Source organism: Myotis yumanensis, unplaced genomic scaffold (assembly GCF_028538775.1).
Source record: "Myotis yumanensis isolate MYYU_CA2020_CCGP unplaced genomic scaffold, mMyoYum1.0.hap1 SCAF_21, whole genome shotgun sequence".
NCBI lineage: Eukaryota > Metazoa > Chordata > Mammalia > Chiroptera > Vespertilionidae > Myotis > Myotis yumanensis.
Genome location: NW_027223772.1, coordinates 11,580,108 through 11,596,736, shown reverse-complemented (window position 1 = coordinate 11,596,736; position 16,629 = coordinate 11,580,108). Strand labels below are relative to the sequence as shown.

The following is a 16,629-nucleotide window of genomic DNA, read 5'->3' as shown; positions in this document are numbered from 1 at the left end:
GAAAAAATAAAGTTAAGCCTTAAAGATTCTAACAGCATTTCGACCCACCAAATGGACCTCTATCCTCCCTTCCCTACACTCCAGCCAGCCTGGCTCATCCAGCCTTGAGGAAAGAAGGCAGGGACAGTGCTGCTCAGGAAGCCAGTGAGCATGCATGTGATCGGAAGTCTGGAGAGAGCTCCAGTTCTCTTAGGATAGAAATCGAGGGATGAATCTGCTGAAATCAGCCACCCATGAGGGGACTCTACTTTTCACTACCTGATGAGGGCATCACACCTGCATGATCCTGCCATGCTCTCGCTCCCCTGTGGCATCCCAGGGGACCCATGAATCAGCCACAACAGGAAGCAGCTCTCTGGCCTTTGAGAATCCACAGACCCTCTGCAAAGCCCTTAAGCTCACAGGGCTGATCTCAGACTACAGATCCCAGACATCTTAAATCCTGGGAAGCAGCCTCTTTTGACTTTTTCCTTCTCCTCCTACAAACAACGCCAGGTCTGTGTCTTCTGTACACTGCTCAAAGATGTGTGAGGACCCAGCAGGTGGCAGCTGGACCTGGTATACCCTGGGACATTTGCTGAGTGGCCTCAGACCCAACACTGACACTGAGCTTGAACCTGCATCAATCTGGTGTACACCACTCACCTCTACCTGGGGACTCCCTGAGCACCTACCTCATGCAACTTGAATGCTTCCAGAGACTCTTTCATTCACTGAGACTAACAGGCACCCAGCAGATGGAGGCAGACAGGGAGGCAGAGCATGGTGTGCTCTGGGACTTTTGCTGACCTGTCCCCAGGCTCAATGCTAGTAAAAGCCAGCTTTGGTGCCCTGCTTGGACCCTCCTGTGCTCACTCAGCCTCGGTAGAGGCTGTCACACATTGTGAATTGCTTTGTAGATGCAAATAGATTGCCCTGGGACAGTCACATAAAGCATCTGACATTGTTCAGCACCAGAGTCCCTCCCAGGAAGCCCCAGGACCAACACGCCCAGTGGCAGCTTCCAAGCACATCAGAGCAGGATACAATTAGCCTCACAAGCTGCATATCCAAAGAGAGATCTAGGCAGGCACCAGAACCTGCTGAGATGAAAATCGCTCCACCTGGTCAACACCTGTCAGCAGCTCATACACTGCACTGTAGGCAGGGTACACTGGTCCCAGCCAACTAGCCTGAGCATCGACTCAATACATGCATGGGCCAATAGCCATCAAGAATCAACTACCACAGGAAGGTTCACATAACATACATGGCACATCCCTGGAGCACTCAACTCAGGTGATCAAGAAAACCTTGCCACTGGGTTCCACAGGACACCTACTACACAAAGTCACACTACCAAGACTTGGGTTCTAATACAAAGAAACAAACACACAGAGGCAGCCAAAATGCAAAGAAACATGCCCCGAATTTAAGAACAGGAGACACATCCAGAAAAAATGCTAAATGAAGTGAAGGCAAGCAATATACCAGATACAGGGTGTTTTAAAAAAATGGTTGTAAGGATGTTAATAGAAGTTAGGCGAAGAATGGATGAAATCAGTGGGAACTTGAAAACTGATAGTAGGCATGAAAAAGAACATTTAAGCCATATAAAAGATCCAGTCAGAAATAAAGAGTACAACCTCTGCAATGAAGAATACACGAGAGGAAATAAATAGTTGGATGAAGCAGAGAATCAAATTAGTAATTTGGAAGAGAAGGTCACAGAAGACAAAAGCAGAAAAAAGAAAAAAATGATTTTTAAAAATGAGGACTGTTTCGGGGACTTTTGGGACAACATGAAGCATAACATCCACATTACAGGAGTACAAGAAGGAGAAAAGAAAGATTAAGGGACTACAGCCTATTAAAAGAAATAATGACCGAACACTTCCCTAAGCTGGTGAAGGAAAAGACACAAGTACAGGAAGTTCAGAGTCCCAAAGGAGATGAACTCAAACAAACACGACACCAAGACACATCATAATTAAAATAACAAAGAGTAAAGACAGGACATCTTAAAAGCAACAAGATAAAGACAGTCAGTTACCTACAAGGGAGCTCCCATAAGATTGTCAGCTTGTTTCTCTGCAGAAACATACCAGGTCAGTAGGGGTTGGCACAAAATATTCTAAGTAATGAAAAGCTAGGACCTTCAACCAAGACTACTTTACCCAGCAAGGCTGTGATTTAAAATGGATGGAGAAATAAAGAGCTTCGCAGACAAGAAACAGCAAAGAAGTGTGTTACCATCAAACATTAGTATAAGAACTATCAAGAAGGAATAAAAGGGAAACAGAGTTAAAACAATAAAACATATCTATGAATAATCACTTTAAATATAAGTGGCTTAACTGCTTCAATTAAAAGGCATGATAGCTGAATCCATAAGAAAACAAGAACCATATATATGCAGTCAATAAGAGACCTACCTCAGAATGAAAGATATACAGACAAAAAGCAAGGAGATGGCAAAAGATATTTCATGCAAATACAAACGGAAAAAAAGCTGGGAGGTAATACCTATAGCCGACAAAATAGACTTTAAAACAAAGGCTATATTGAGCAATAAAGAAGGACACCACATAATGATAAAGGGAGCAATCCAACAAGAGGATATAACCCTTGCAAACATGTATTTCCTCAACATAAGAGCACCTAAATGTGTAAATCAAGTCCTGATGTACATAAATGGAGAGTTAAACAATAATATACTCATAGTAGGGCATTTTAATACCACCTTGGCATCAATGGCTGGATTTTCCACACAGAAAATCAAGAAGGAAAGAGTAGCCTTAAATAACACACTAGATCAAATGGATTTAATTGGTATCTTCAGAGCATTTCACCCAGAAGCAGTAGAATATACATTCTTTTTAAGTGCACGTACAACATGTTCTAGGATACACCACATGTTAGGACACAAAAACCAGTCTCAGGAAATTTAAGAAGAATGAAATCATATCAGGAATCTTATCTGACCATAACTGTATACAACTGGAAGTCACTGAGAAAAAAACCGATATACAGGTGATCTATTACTTAATTGTACACACCTAAAACCACCCTGCCCCAATAAATTTATTAACAGAGAAATAAAAGCAATGAAAAGCAAAAAAATAAAATAAAAATCTGGAGATACACAGTGGCGAGAATTGCATGTCAATATACGTAATGTATACTTAACTGTGGTTAAAACTCTAAATCTTATATTTATTTGACCACAGTAAAAATGAATAATATAGGATTGAAAAAAAAAGCAGAAAAAGAAAAAGATAAATCTGCAAAACATAGAAAGTCTTGGAGGCTAATTAACATGTTACTAAACAATGAATGGTTAACAATGAGATCAAAGACATAATCAAATGATACCTTGAAACACATGGAAATGAGAGCACAACAATCCTAACTCTATGGAACACAGCATAAGCAGTCCTAAGAGGGAAATTCATAACATTACAGGCCTACCTCAAGAAACAAGAAAAATCTGAAATACATCATCTAACTTTACACTTAGAGGAACTAGTGCAAAAAAAAAAAAAAAAACAACAACAAAAAAGACACCACAAAGTGAGAATAATAAAGAAATAATAAAGATCAGAGCAGAAATAAACAAAACAGTAAAAAACAAACAAGTGATCAATGAAGCACGGGCCATTGTGTGTCAGTGGTTAGAGCTATGGTCCACACACCAAAGGATCATGGGTTCGATTCCCAGTCAAAGGCACGTACCTGGGTTGCAGGTTCACCCCTGCGCCCTGTTGAGGTGTGTGTGTGTGAGAGAGACAACCATTTGATGTGTGTGTTTCACATTGATGTCTCTCTCTCTCTCCCTCCCTCTCTCTCTCTCTCTCTCTCTCTCTTTCCCCTCCCTCCCTCCCTCCTTCCCTCTTCTCTAAAAAAAAAAAAAAAATTCATTGGAAAATATATCCTTGGTGAGGATTAAAATAAAAAAAAACTTCTCAACAAACACAGATGCTGGACTGGATGGCTTCACAGTGTATTTCATCAAACATTCAGAGAAGAACTAATACCTGTTCTCCTCAAACTCATCCAAAACACTCAAGACAAGGGAAGATATCCAAGCTCATTTTATGAGTCCAGCATTATCCTAATCCCCAAACCAGAATAAGACTTTACAAAGAAAGAAAATTATAGGCCAATATCCCTGATGAACATAGATGCTAAAATCCTCAACAAAATATTGGCAAACTGGATCCAGTAATACATTAAAAAGATTACACAACATGATGAAGTGGGATTTATTCCGGGGATGCAAGCTTGGTACAGTATCTGCACATAAAAAACATGATACAGCATAAACAAAATAAGGAATAAAAATCACATGGTTATAACAATAGATGCAGAAAGAGCATTCAACAAAACACCTTTTCATTATAACAACTTGCAGCAAAATGTGAATAGAGGGAATACACCTCAACATAATAAACATCACGTAGATAGAAAGAACGAAAGAAAGAAAGAAAGAAGAAAATGAAAGAAATGAAGGAAGGAAGAAGTTGCAGAAGATACAAATGAGTAAAAGCATATATGGTGCTCAAAGATAGGAAGAATTGCCAACAATAAATTGTCCAATGATGTATTTCAGAGAGCTACAACAAATACCACAAAAATTTATATGGAAGTACAAAAAAAAAACCCCAACACACACACAAACACATACACACACACACACACAAAAACAAAACACAGAAAATAAAACCAAGCCAATAGCCACAGTGATCTTGAGAAAGAACAGCAAAGTTGGAGGAATCATGCTACCTGATAACAAACTATACTAAAAGACCATAGTAATAAATATAGCATGGTACTGGCATAAAACAGACATATAGATCATTGGAACAGAATAAAAAGCCCAGAAATAAACCCATACATTTATGGTAAATTAATATTTGACAAAGGACACAAGAACATACAATGTGGTAAAGATAGTCCACTCAATAAATGCTATTGGGAAAATTGGACAAGTATGTAGAAAAATAAATGAATGCAGACTACCTTCTTACACCATATTGAAGAATAAACTCAGAATGGATTAAAGAAATGAAAGTAAGATTTGAAACCATAAAAATTCTAGAAGAAAATAAAGGCAATAAATTTTCATAGCAATATTTTTTATTCTGATATCTCTATTTGGGTAAGGGAAGCAAAAGAAAAACTAAACAAATGGGACTACATCAAACTAAAAAGTTATTGCACAGCAAAGGAAACCATCAACAAAATGAAAAGACAACCCATTGAATGGGAGAACATATTTGCCAAGGATACATCTGATAAGGGCTTAATATACAAAATTTGTGAAGAAGTTATAAAACTCAACATCTTAAAAAAATCAATCCAATTTAAAAAAGAACCTAAACAGACACTTCTCCAATGAGGACCTGCAGATGAGTATTACACAAATAAAAAGATGCAGAGCATCACTAATCATTACAGAAATAGAAATTAAAATCTCAGTGAGGTATCACCTCACATCTGTCAGAATGGCTATCATCAATAAATCAATAAACATCAAGTGCTGGTGAATATGTGTAGAAAAGGGAACTCTCCTGTACTCTGGGTGGGAATGCAGATTGGTGCAACCATTATGGAAAGCAGTATGAAGTTACCTCAAAAATTAAAAAGAGAACTGCTTTATGACCTAGCATTTCCACTTCTGAGAATATAACTGCAGAAACCTGAAACACTGATCTGAAAGGATATATGCAGCCCTATGTTCATTGCAGCATTATTTACATTAGCAAAGATTTCACAGCAGCCCAAGTGCCCAGCAGCAGATAAGTGGAGAAACAGCTGTGGTACATTAACAGAATGGAATACTACTCACCCACACACACACACACAGGAAACGAAGGAAATCTTAACTTTTGCAACAGCATGGATGGAGCTGGTGAGTATTATGCTAAGTGAAGTGAAGTAAGCCAGTCAGAGAAATACAAGTTCCTTATGGTTTCACTTATATGTGGAATCTAGTGAACAAAATAAACTACAATCAAAATAGAAACAGGCTCATAGATATAGAAAACTGACTGACAGCTGTCAGAGGGGAGGGAGGTTGGGGGACTAGGTGAAAAAGGTGAAGGGATTAAGCAAAGAAAAAAACTCATAGACACAGACAGCAGTTTGGTGATTATCAGGGAGAAAGGGGTGTGGGGAGAAGAGGGTTTAGAAAGGATAAATTGTGATGGAAGGAGACCTGACCTGGGGGCAGGGGGGAGGGTGGTGAGACACAGAAATCAACATACAGATGATGTATTATAGAACTGTATACCTGAAAGCTACATGATTTCATTACCAATCTCACCCCAATAAATTCAATTTAGAAAAATAGGCCATTGTGACACATGCTACAACCTGGATGGACCCTGCAGACGTGATGCTCAGTGAAGCAAGCCAGTCACAAAAGGACAAATATTGTGTGATTCCACTCACCTGAGGTCCCTAGAGCCGTCAGAGTCATAGAGACAGAGGTAAGAGGGAGGGGACCAGGGATGGGGGAGTGGATGCAGAGTTGTTGTTTAGTGGGGACAGAGCTTCAGTTGGAGAAGATGAGAACAGTGATGGAGATGATGGTGGTGACGGCAGCACAACAATATGAATGTACTTAACACCACTGGACTGCGCCCTGAAAAATAGTTAAAATGGTAATTTTCATTGTGTATATTTTACTGTGATAAAGATATACCAAAAAAAAAAAAAAAATAGAAGGCACTGTCCTGGGTGCGGGAGAATTGGGTAGAGCTGTTCTCCATCTGCCCTCCATGGGTGGTTGGGTCACTGTCAAAATCCTGGTTGTGAGATTTTTATAAGATATTATTGAGAGCCAAAACCGGTTTGGCTCAGTGGATGGAGCGTCAGCCTGCGGACTGAGGGGTCCCAGGGTGGATTCCGGTCAAGGGCATGTGCCTGGGTTGCGGGCGCGTCCCCAGTGGGGGATGTGCGGGAGGCAGCTGATCGATGTTTCTAGCTCTCTGTCTCTCTCCCTTCCTCTCTGTGAAAAATCAATAAAATATATATTTTTTTTAAAAAAGATATTATTGAGAGAAACCGGGTCAGATTACATGGGCCACCTCTGCATTCTCTCTTACAAATAATGTCAATCTACAATTATATTTTTAAAAGGTTAAAAAATAAAAGGGGTGGCCCAGATTTGGTTGTCTTGCCCCAGAGAATCTGGTCCAAGCAGGTCCAGTTGGGGTCTGGGCTGAGTATAAGGAATTGCCCACGGGCACTGGTAGTCAGTGGGATTGAGGGCCACCATCCAGACCAGTGACCTCCACAGCTATGTTCTCATCCCGTCACGGAGCTTCCACAGCCTTTAAGACAGCTGCTGTGTCTCAGCCACTGCTAATGCGATCGATCCGGAGAACAGCTCCTTCACTGTACCACCTGGTTTCTTAAAGGAGCTTCAAACCTTTTAACCATCTCACAAAACACAACAGAGGCAGCACAGTCCTCCCACAGTGACCCTCTGCTTCATTAAACCACATCCACCAAGTGACAAGGATGGGCCTTTTGTGCCATTCCAGGAACGCTGGGCCAGGGTCCCAGCGACAGAGCAGATCCACTTCTCGGTGTCTTGGTTGGGTCCTGGGCCCAGGGCCCAGGAGTGACGCTACCCAAGAACAAGGATGAAGGAAGGGAGCATTGTCGTTGCAAGCATGTGCCTTTGAATCATCTACAGGTCTCAACTGCAGAAAAGATACTTATGCTCCGTTAAAGGTCAGGAAGGATAAATAATTTTTCTCTGTGTACTCGGCAGAGTGGTGCTCAAAATTAAGGTAAAAATAATACCTTGTCTTCATATGCTCTCTCCTTCCAGGGATGGCTCCAATTTGCCTGTCAACTTGACTGCGAGATGGAAGAAGGAATGCTGGTGAGTGAAATCAACACATCCCATTTTTAAGGGTTAACCCAGTGGTCGGCAAACTGCGGCTCGAGAGTCACATGCGGCTCTTTGGCCCCTTGAATATGGCTCTTCCACAAAATACCACGTGCAGGCGCGCACGTAGAGTGCGATTGAAACTTCGTGGCCCATGTGCAGAAGCCGGTATTTTGTGGAAGAGCCACAATCAAGGGGCCAAAGAGCCGCATGTGGCTCTCGAGCCGCAGTTTGCCGACCACTGGGTTAAAAGAAGATGAGAGACGGAGTGTCACTCATCAAAGGTCCGACACCTTACTCTGTGGTCCAGTCAAGGAGGTTCTAATTGTCCATCAAAGACTGTATCATTAGGGTAATAATGTGGGCTGTCATGAAGAACTTTTCAGTGTCTGAACCCAATAAAATCTTGCTCCTTGTGGTCCATGATGTGGGCCAGGGAGCCACCAAAGCTCATCCTCTCCATACAGTGACTCAGGGCTCCAGGGCTCCTCTGGCTTGTGGATTCAGCTGGCAATGAGCACAGACCAATGGTGTAGAGGTTGGACAGAGTGGTGGTGTCAGGATGGCCTGGGAGGAGCCACTCATGGCTGTCCTTGCCTCTGGCCAGACCTGACTCACTTGGTGAGAGAGGCTCAGAAATGCAGAACAGCACAAACTCCTTGCATCTTGGCACATAGGACAGCACATTCACTCTCTTGTTCCTGTACCTGTGCAGCCAGCCAACTCAGTCACCTTCAGAAAGAACATGCAGAGAGAATAATAAAATAAAAGTACCTCATGCCAATCCACATAGCACTTCAAAGTACTAAGAGTAAAAAAACTCACTGTCCATGCATTTCTACAGAAAGGTTACTTGCTGTCCAGACCCATTTTCTCCCTTCCTTTTCTTCTTCTCAAAAGAACCGAAGATATCATTCTGGAGCCACCAAGATGGAGCAGGTCAATGGCTAGCTGTCCACCCAATGATGACAACCATGGTCTCAGAGAGAATAGTAACTGCGGACTCCAGAGAGAGCAGCAGTGGGCTGAGTGGGGAGAGAAGTGAGAACTTGACAAGTGACCAGCACGGTGGTGAGCTGATTTGTCTTGAAGGCAATGAGTCTTAGCCCTGCTCTGTGAGCAGGACGGGAATGACTCACAGGACTGGACCAGGGGCCTGTTGGAGCCAGAGTGGGGGCTGCCCTGGATCCTCCCCCCTCTTCTTTCCTGGCCTGGCTCTTAAGCCATGGCCTGGACATAGCCCTTCAAATGCTGAGGAAAAACCCATCTCTGGTGAGGACCTGGGAAAATGGGGCCCTGGACTCCAAAGTATTGGGGGGACTCCTGCTTATTTTTCTTATTTTTCTCTTGCCAGTTTTCCCCGAAAACTATCGTGTTATATGAAGCTTCCACACAGCTCATGGCGGGAGAGGAGTCTAAGATTCTGAGAGAACCAGAGCTTCTAGCAGAAGGACCGGGAAGGTGGCTGAGATCCAGGGGTAGAGGAGCTATGGGTGAGCTGGACCCTCACAGAGCACATCCCAGAGGCCAGCATAGGCTCTGCGCACACTGATGCTGAGGTCACCCCCAGAGCTTCCTAGACACAAGTGAGGTCTGAACTTTATAGGCCCCACAGCCTTACAGTGTGGGCTCTCACCTCTGCCACTCAGTGGTGGGAAGACAGACTGTGGAGCTTGTCCGGTAGGGGCAGCACATCCATCACCAGCCTCATGTGAAGTCTGGAGGGAGAACGGAACTGCATGTGAACAGGCACAAGGGTCAAGTGCAAGAGGCCAGGGCAGTAGAGCCCCAGCTGCAGACCCACCACACCCTGCACTTTAGTTCCAAGTACAGCTCTTTTTTGCAATAGTAAGAATTGTAGGTTTCACTTTGAAGAAAAAAGACCTCAAATTACATTAGAGATTTCCATTTTGGTTTGTCACATGTTCAATGGATGTTAGCTGAACCCAATGTGGTAATCATTTCACAGTGTAGGTAAATCAAACCATCGTGCTGTCTGCCTTAAACTTATACAGTGGTGTATATCAATTATTTCTCAATAAAGCTGGGAAAAATAAACAGTGCCTTAATAAATGGGGAAAACAGTGGTTATAGATGCAGTGAAATGCATACACAATAACTAAAGAAAACAAATCAAAATACACACATAACAAATAGTATCATCTTGCCCTGGAGGCATGCTCAGTGGTTGAGCATTGATCTATGAACCAGGAGGTCATGCATAGGGTCCCTGTCAGGGCACATACCCTGATTGTGGGCTCCAACCCCAGTAGGAGGTGTGTAGGATGCAGCTAATGAATGATTCTTTCTCATCATTGATGTTATTATCTCTCTCTCCCTCTCCCTTCCTCTCTGAAATCAATAGAAACTATATTTAAATAAATAAATAGTATCACCTCAAAAAGGTATTTGGATATATAAATTTACCTAAGACAAACCGAAATACTTTGAAATGTTGACTTTGGTTAACCCTGGATAATGGAGAGAAGTGGTTTCTTTTACCTCATATATTTCTTGTAAATTTCTACTAATGATCCTGTATTATTTTGATAATGAGAACAAATCTTCTAAAAAAACATTGAAATAACTATTTTTGGTTTAGAAAGAATTTCGCATCCATGTTCAGTGACCATCCACTCATCTTTGAGAAACTTAAAAAGTGCTTTGGGTGTGAAATATCCTTTAAACTGCATTCTTGCACTCTAACAGCTCCTGAATGAGAACACTTGGCTTTGGAGATGCTGGGTCTGCTTGGAAAAAATAATGGGGCAGGGGCTGGGGCGCAGTAGGGGAAGGGGCAGATCAGGAACCCTGAAGAGAGGCTCCTAGGCAGGATGCCTCAGTATCCACAGCACAGGCTGTATTTGAAGAATTCCTCATTGGAAGGCTGATATCTACAGTAAAGGTTCAGATTTGATCAATTTTAGGCATGAGCCATAGCTAATTTTCTTTTAGAATGGTTTTTGCTGTTCTTATTGCAAATCTATATATATAAAAAGCTCATATGCTTAATGTCCAACCGTCTGACCAGTCTCTATGATGCGCACTGACCACCAGGGGGAGATGCTCAATGCTGGAACTGCCTTGACGTGAACTGGCAATTTACAGAAAACCTGGAACCCACAAGTAACACTCAGCTTCCCCCAAGTGGGATACAGGCCCTGCCACCACCGAGAAGCGACACCCCACCAAATAGCAGCCAACACTGCCGAGACCCCATGGCGCAAAGCCCACAGCCCAGCCCAGCACAGAAATGATGGCTGTGGGCGCCAGGTAATGATGTCACATAGGACACCCGGCTTCCTCTCCCTAGTGACTAGCCTCCTTGGAGTTTCTTCATCCCACTTGCTTTATAGCCAAGTGAAAACATTTTACAGTTTAACCAAATGTCTGTGAAACGTTTTCACGTGCCTCATCTCATTTCATCCAAACAGAAGTCCTGGAGTAGGTAGATAGGAGACTCGGTAGAATCCTATTTTCTTTCAATTAGCCGGAAAATGGAGATTTAGAATGTTTAGAAACTTGGCCCAGCTGAAAAGAAATAAGAAATGGTAGAACTTGAAAATGACTCCAGGTTTTCTCACTACACAGAATATAGTCAAACAGTGCTACAGTTAAATAGTTCACCCTTTGTTCTCCCTGTATGATCTGCAATAATAATCTGCTTCGTATTGATATTTACTGCTGTGTTGCTGACAATATCCTGAAAGAAAAGTTGGGGTGCTTCACTGGGCTGGAAAAAGTTGAACTAAATCAGAAAGCAGGTCTAATTAAGCAAGTTTATCAACATACAGTGGGGCCTTGACTTACGAGTTTAATTCCTTCGGAGACTGAGCTCCTTAAGGAGCTCGTTAACTCAAATTACTCTGTCAACTCAAAGCAAAAAATCGGCGGAGAGACAGCTGGTATCTCAAAAAACTCGTTAGTCGGGACACTTGTAAGTCAAGGCCCCACTGTATGTATAAAGCTCTCAGTGGTGCCAGTCATACCCATGTGTTTCAATCTGCCATTGTTGATCATGAGTTTGGTTGACTGTGATCAGAATGCACACTCTGATTTCAGGCCTTTGAAACAGCGATGGTCTATAATTGTAAATGTTTCCTGTGCACTTCAAGTGAACTAGTGCTCTCCATCTGTGGGGTGTGATTCTCTAAAAGTGTCAGGTCCAGTTGCTGAGAGCTAGTCTCAATCTCCTACACTCCATTGTTTTCTGCTTGTTGTTTTGAGATCAATCACCCTTTCAAGGTAGGATTTGGCAAATGCCTTGAGGGGAGATTGCAGGCAGATGTGGTGGCTACTTCCCTGTGGTTTCTGCCTCTCTGAGGTTCTGTTCCTCAAATGCCCAGCTGCTTGGGCACCTTGAATTTCAAACTCTGTTTCATCCTTTGTCCCATGGAATGACCACTTCCTACTTGAACTTCATTCCTATGTGCTCTTCACTATAATCATGATCACCATACTTGGACATGATGAATGACCAATAAATGTTATTATTCCTTTTTAATAATCAGCCTCTCCCCTCCATGGAGGGTTCCCTGTTCCCTCTCCTCCATGCCCTGTCCCCTCCATGTAGGTTCTGTCTCCTCCCTGCCCTTCTCCCTTAAAGTGGGCTTCCCTTTCCCCGCTGCCTGCCCCCTCAAAGTGAGGTTCCTTGTCCCCCTGCCTGCCCCCTTCATGGAGGGTACCTTCTCCTCCCTGCCCCTCCCCCTCAAAGTTGGGATCCCTGTCCCCCTGCCCTGCCTCCTCCATGGATAATTCTGACTCCTCTCTGCCCTGCTCTCTCAAAGTGGGGTTCCCTTTCCTCCTGCCCTCCCCCCTGCATGGAGGATTGCCTGTCCAACTGCCCTGTCCCCTCCATAGAGGGTTCCCTGTTTCCCCTCTCCTCCTTGCCCTGCCCCCTCTAATTGGGGTTCTCTTTCCTGCTGCCCTCCCCCTGCATGGAGGGTTTCCTGTCCCCACTATCTGGTCCTTCCCAGTGGGGTTCCCTGTCCCCCAGCTCTGACCCCTCTATGAAAGGTTCCCTATCCACACTGTCCTGCCCCCTGCCTGGAGGGTCCCTTCTCCTAGACACACAATGTCAGGGCCTGGAATAAGCTCTGCCCCTGACCATTCCTTCCCTCAGCTCTCCTCTCCACCCTCCCCCGCTCCCCCCCTCAATACATATACACACACACACACACACACACACACACACACACACTCTGTTTGACCAGGTAGTTAACTTTCTGGGGACTACAGATCTGTCTTGTCCCCCGGCTTGAGACAAGTCCTGGAGAAGCAGGACCCCTCACTGTCTGGCTTAATAGACAGGGGTCCTGCTGGGGTCTGGCTGGAACTCTGTCCCCAGCTGCCTCCTGTCAGTACAGCAGCCAGCACTCATTCAGGTCCAGGGAGCACCCGCAACCTGCACCCGAATGACAGGGGACCAGCTGCCCACAGGGAAGGAGCCCACACTTGGGCTCTTGGTCTCGCACGGGGCTCTTGGTCCCAGGTGGCGGCTTGATGGAGCCTCTCCACTCTCCTGCTTTCTCCCATTACCCAGGGCTCCCCAAGTCCCAATCCTTCGGGAAAGTGACTCCTTGGCTGCCCCCACAGAGCAAGGCCCAGAGAAACCCCAATCCTCCAAGTGTTTTAAATACCTGACAAGCCCAAGTTCACCCTTGGAATGAACCCTTCACGCCCACCACAGCCACCACCACGTGGGACACTCCAGGCCGGGCCCCTGGGAAGTGCCAGATAGGCTGGAACCCGCACTCAGTTGCGAGGGGAGGGGGCGGAGGGAGGAGGTTTAACAGGGCTTTTAGGCGGGAGGCGCTGGGCAGGTGAGCAGGAGGGCACTCACCTTGGTGACATGGAGGAAGGTGGCCTGGCCCAGCACTGCCCCTCACCAGCTTCAGCTCCAGTTCCTCCCTCAGATTAGCAAGAGGATCCAGGCCACACGCGGGAGAGGAGCGCCTGCAGGATGGTGGCCTGGATTCCAGGCTGATGCACTTGGTCTGGCAGCGGGGCGGCATCCACACCAGCACGCCTCGGCCTCCAAAGGCTCCTCCAGCTCCTCTGCCCGCGGGACCCTGGCGGACTCGGGCGAGGCAGCGGCGCGAGCCAGGAAGCCCAGCGGGTCCTGTGACTCCAAGTCCCTCCAGGCTAGTCCCCCTCACCCACGTGGACGCCTGTGGCCAGATCTGCCAGGCTGGCCTGCCAGGCGCATTGGCCGCTGCAGCGCCACCTGGTGGGGCCTCTGCGCAGTACCAGGAGGCCATCCTCCTTTGCTCAGTAGTGTGGGTTACCTCATCCACCCAGCATTGCTTACTGACAGTCTGTCCCTGCAGAATAATGTCAACACAGGACACTTCTGCGTTTTGACCAAGTCAGTGTCGAGAGCCAGAATTTTTCATGAGGTCACTGGTTTGGTCATCATGATGTAGAATATTTGATCTTTTGACTTATTTTATTAAATGTTTTCTATTAAAGAAGGATATAATTTTTTGTAGATGTTAGAAAGGAGGGTATGTCATTATATTATGTGTATACCAGGTGTCAGCAATTTATAGTCAGTGGGTGAGATCTGGCCTATTGCCTGTTTATATATGTCCCATGAGATAACAATAATTTTTATTCACTTTTTAAAAGTTAGAAAACAATGAAAAGAATATTTTTGATACATAAACATAACATGAAATTAACATTTTGGTGTCCATAATTAATGTTTGGTGTCCATAATTACTGTTTGACTGGAAGGCAGACATGTACATTCATTTACATATTGTCTTTGGCTACTTTCATATTACAATGGCCAATGTGAGTAGTTATGACCAAGATGGTATTGTCTACAGAGCCCAAACCATTTACTACCAAAGCCTTTACACAGGAAGTTTGCAGAGTCTTGTCCTTCACGGAGTAGATGAAGGCCATGTGCGTTGTTATTAGCTCTGTATTTGGATTTCAAATGATTTTAAATGTCACATATTGCACATTTTAAAATCAACAAAATATGCCTAGCTAGTGTTGCTCAGTGGTTGAGCATCAACCAATGAACCAGGAAGGCACAGTGCTCTGAAACCCAGTCATTTGCCTGGGTTGCAGGCTCAATCCCCAGTGTGAGGTGTGCAGGAGGCAGTGGATCAATGATTCTCTCTCATCATTGATGTTTCTCTCCCTCTATCTCCCTTCCTCTCTGAGGTAAAAAAAATATTTAAAAAATAATAAATAAAATCAACAAAATATGGTAAATATTCACCAGTAAAGGAATACATACGTAGGTCTGAAATACTTATATGAATAAATATTTTTTCCTGCTCCAAGGCAAATTGGTGAGCTTTAAAAAAACATAAAACTCTTTTGGGTCTGTTAATAATTTCCAAAGAAAAGAGCAGCCAATGGTTGAATAAATAAACCATTCTTGATGACAATTTAAGAACCACAGTAACAAATGTGTGCATATGTGTGCTTGTGTGTGTATGTGAACACACAATAGTGCAATCAACTTCTAATTAATCCTATTAATTTGAGAAGTACTATTCTGGCTGAATCTGTCCCTGTGTGTGCATTTCTCTATACACATAATATTTCAGAGAAGAGTAAAAAATTTAGCTGATGTCCAGGGTTAAATTATGCTTTGTTAACAAAACATAAGTAATTCCTAAGAATAATTTAGTAATTCACATCCATAATTTCAAAGGTGGAATGGGCTGCCTCAGGAGGTAGTGAGTTCCTGGTCACTAGAAGTGTTTGAGAAACAAGTGTGCAAGGACCTCTTGATGGAAATGTTTTGGTTGGAATCCTTTTACCCATTGTGGAGAATTGGAAGTGGTGAATTTTTAAGTCCCTTCTAATAGGAGAATCTATGATTCTATGACATAGAATCAGCAATAAGTCTTAAATGAGAGCACGGTGAAGGCAAGGTTACATCTTTAACACAGTTCATAGGACAAACAACCAATGTGGATGGAAGCCTGAATCAGTTGGATTCGATGATTTCTGATACCCTCCCAGCACAAAGATGGAAGTTGATGAATTTAATTGCATCAGTCAGGCCTCTCCATGTACTGGGCATGACTTTCGGATTTATTATGAGAAACTGACTCATGCAATTGTGGAGACTGAGAAGTACCACTACTTGCCCTCTACAAGCTGCAAACTCTCTGGGTGGTGTGATTCAGCTGGAGTCAGGAGGCCCGAGAACAAGGGTTGCCAGTAGTGTAAATCCCAGTCCAAGGGTAGGAAAGACCCATGTCCCAACCAAAGCAGAGAGGCAGGAAGGAGGAGAAGGGGTGAATTCCTCCGTCCTCCACCTTTCCTTTTATTCAGGCCCTCAACAGATTAGAGGACACCCACATTGGGGAGGGCTATGTACTTTTTGGAGTCCATCAGTTCAAATGCTAATTGTATCCAGAAACACTCTCACGGACACACCCAGAAATAATATTTAATCTGGGCACCCTCTGGCACAGTCAAGCTGACATGTAAATTAACCATCACATTAATGAGTGTCAGCCTCTGACAATAATGTATATGGGATGCATGACTTTCTTCTTCAAGGCTCTATTTCCAACCAGTGGAGCTCTTTCCTTTTGTATTCCATGCTCTTTAAACCTGTGAATTTTTGGTGGCACTTCTGATGGGAATAAGTTATATCCACAGTTACTTCACTGGTTACTTGCCTGTCCTTCAGCATTGAGTTGCCCTTGAATGGAATTCTTTACCACCTCGACTACACAGTGTTATATGCTCCTAAGGAAAGTTCT

General features: G+C 43.9%; 1 long non-coding RNA gene across 1 annotated transcript; it reads right to left on the bottom strand.

Moving 5' to 3' along the window:
- Nucleotides 1-8,183: 8,183 nt before the first annotated feature.
- On the bottom strand, nt 8,184-14,030 carry LOC138998784 (uncharacterized). Its single transcript, XR_011469266.1, has 4 exons — nt 13,728-14,030; nt 9,522-9,603; nt 8,711-8,910; nt 8,184-8,617 (listed from the first exon to the last, which is right to left on the bottom strand). It is a non-coding gene; the product is annotated as an uncharacterized lncRNA (long non-coding RNA).
- Nucleotides 14,031-16,629: the final 2,599 nt, after the last annotated feature.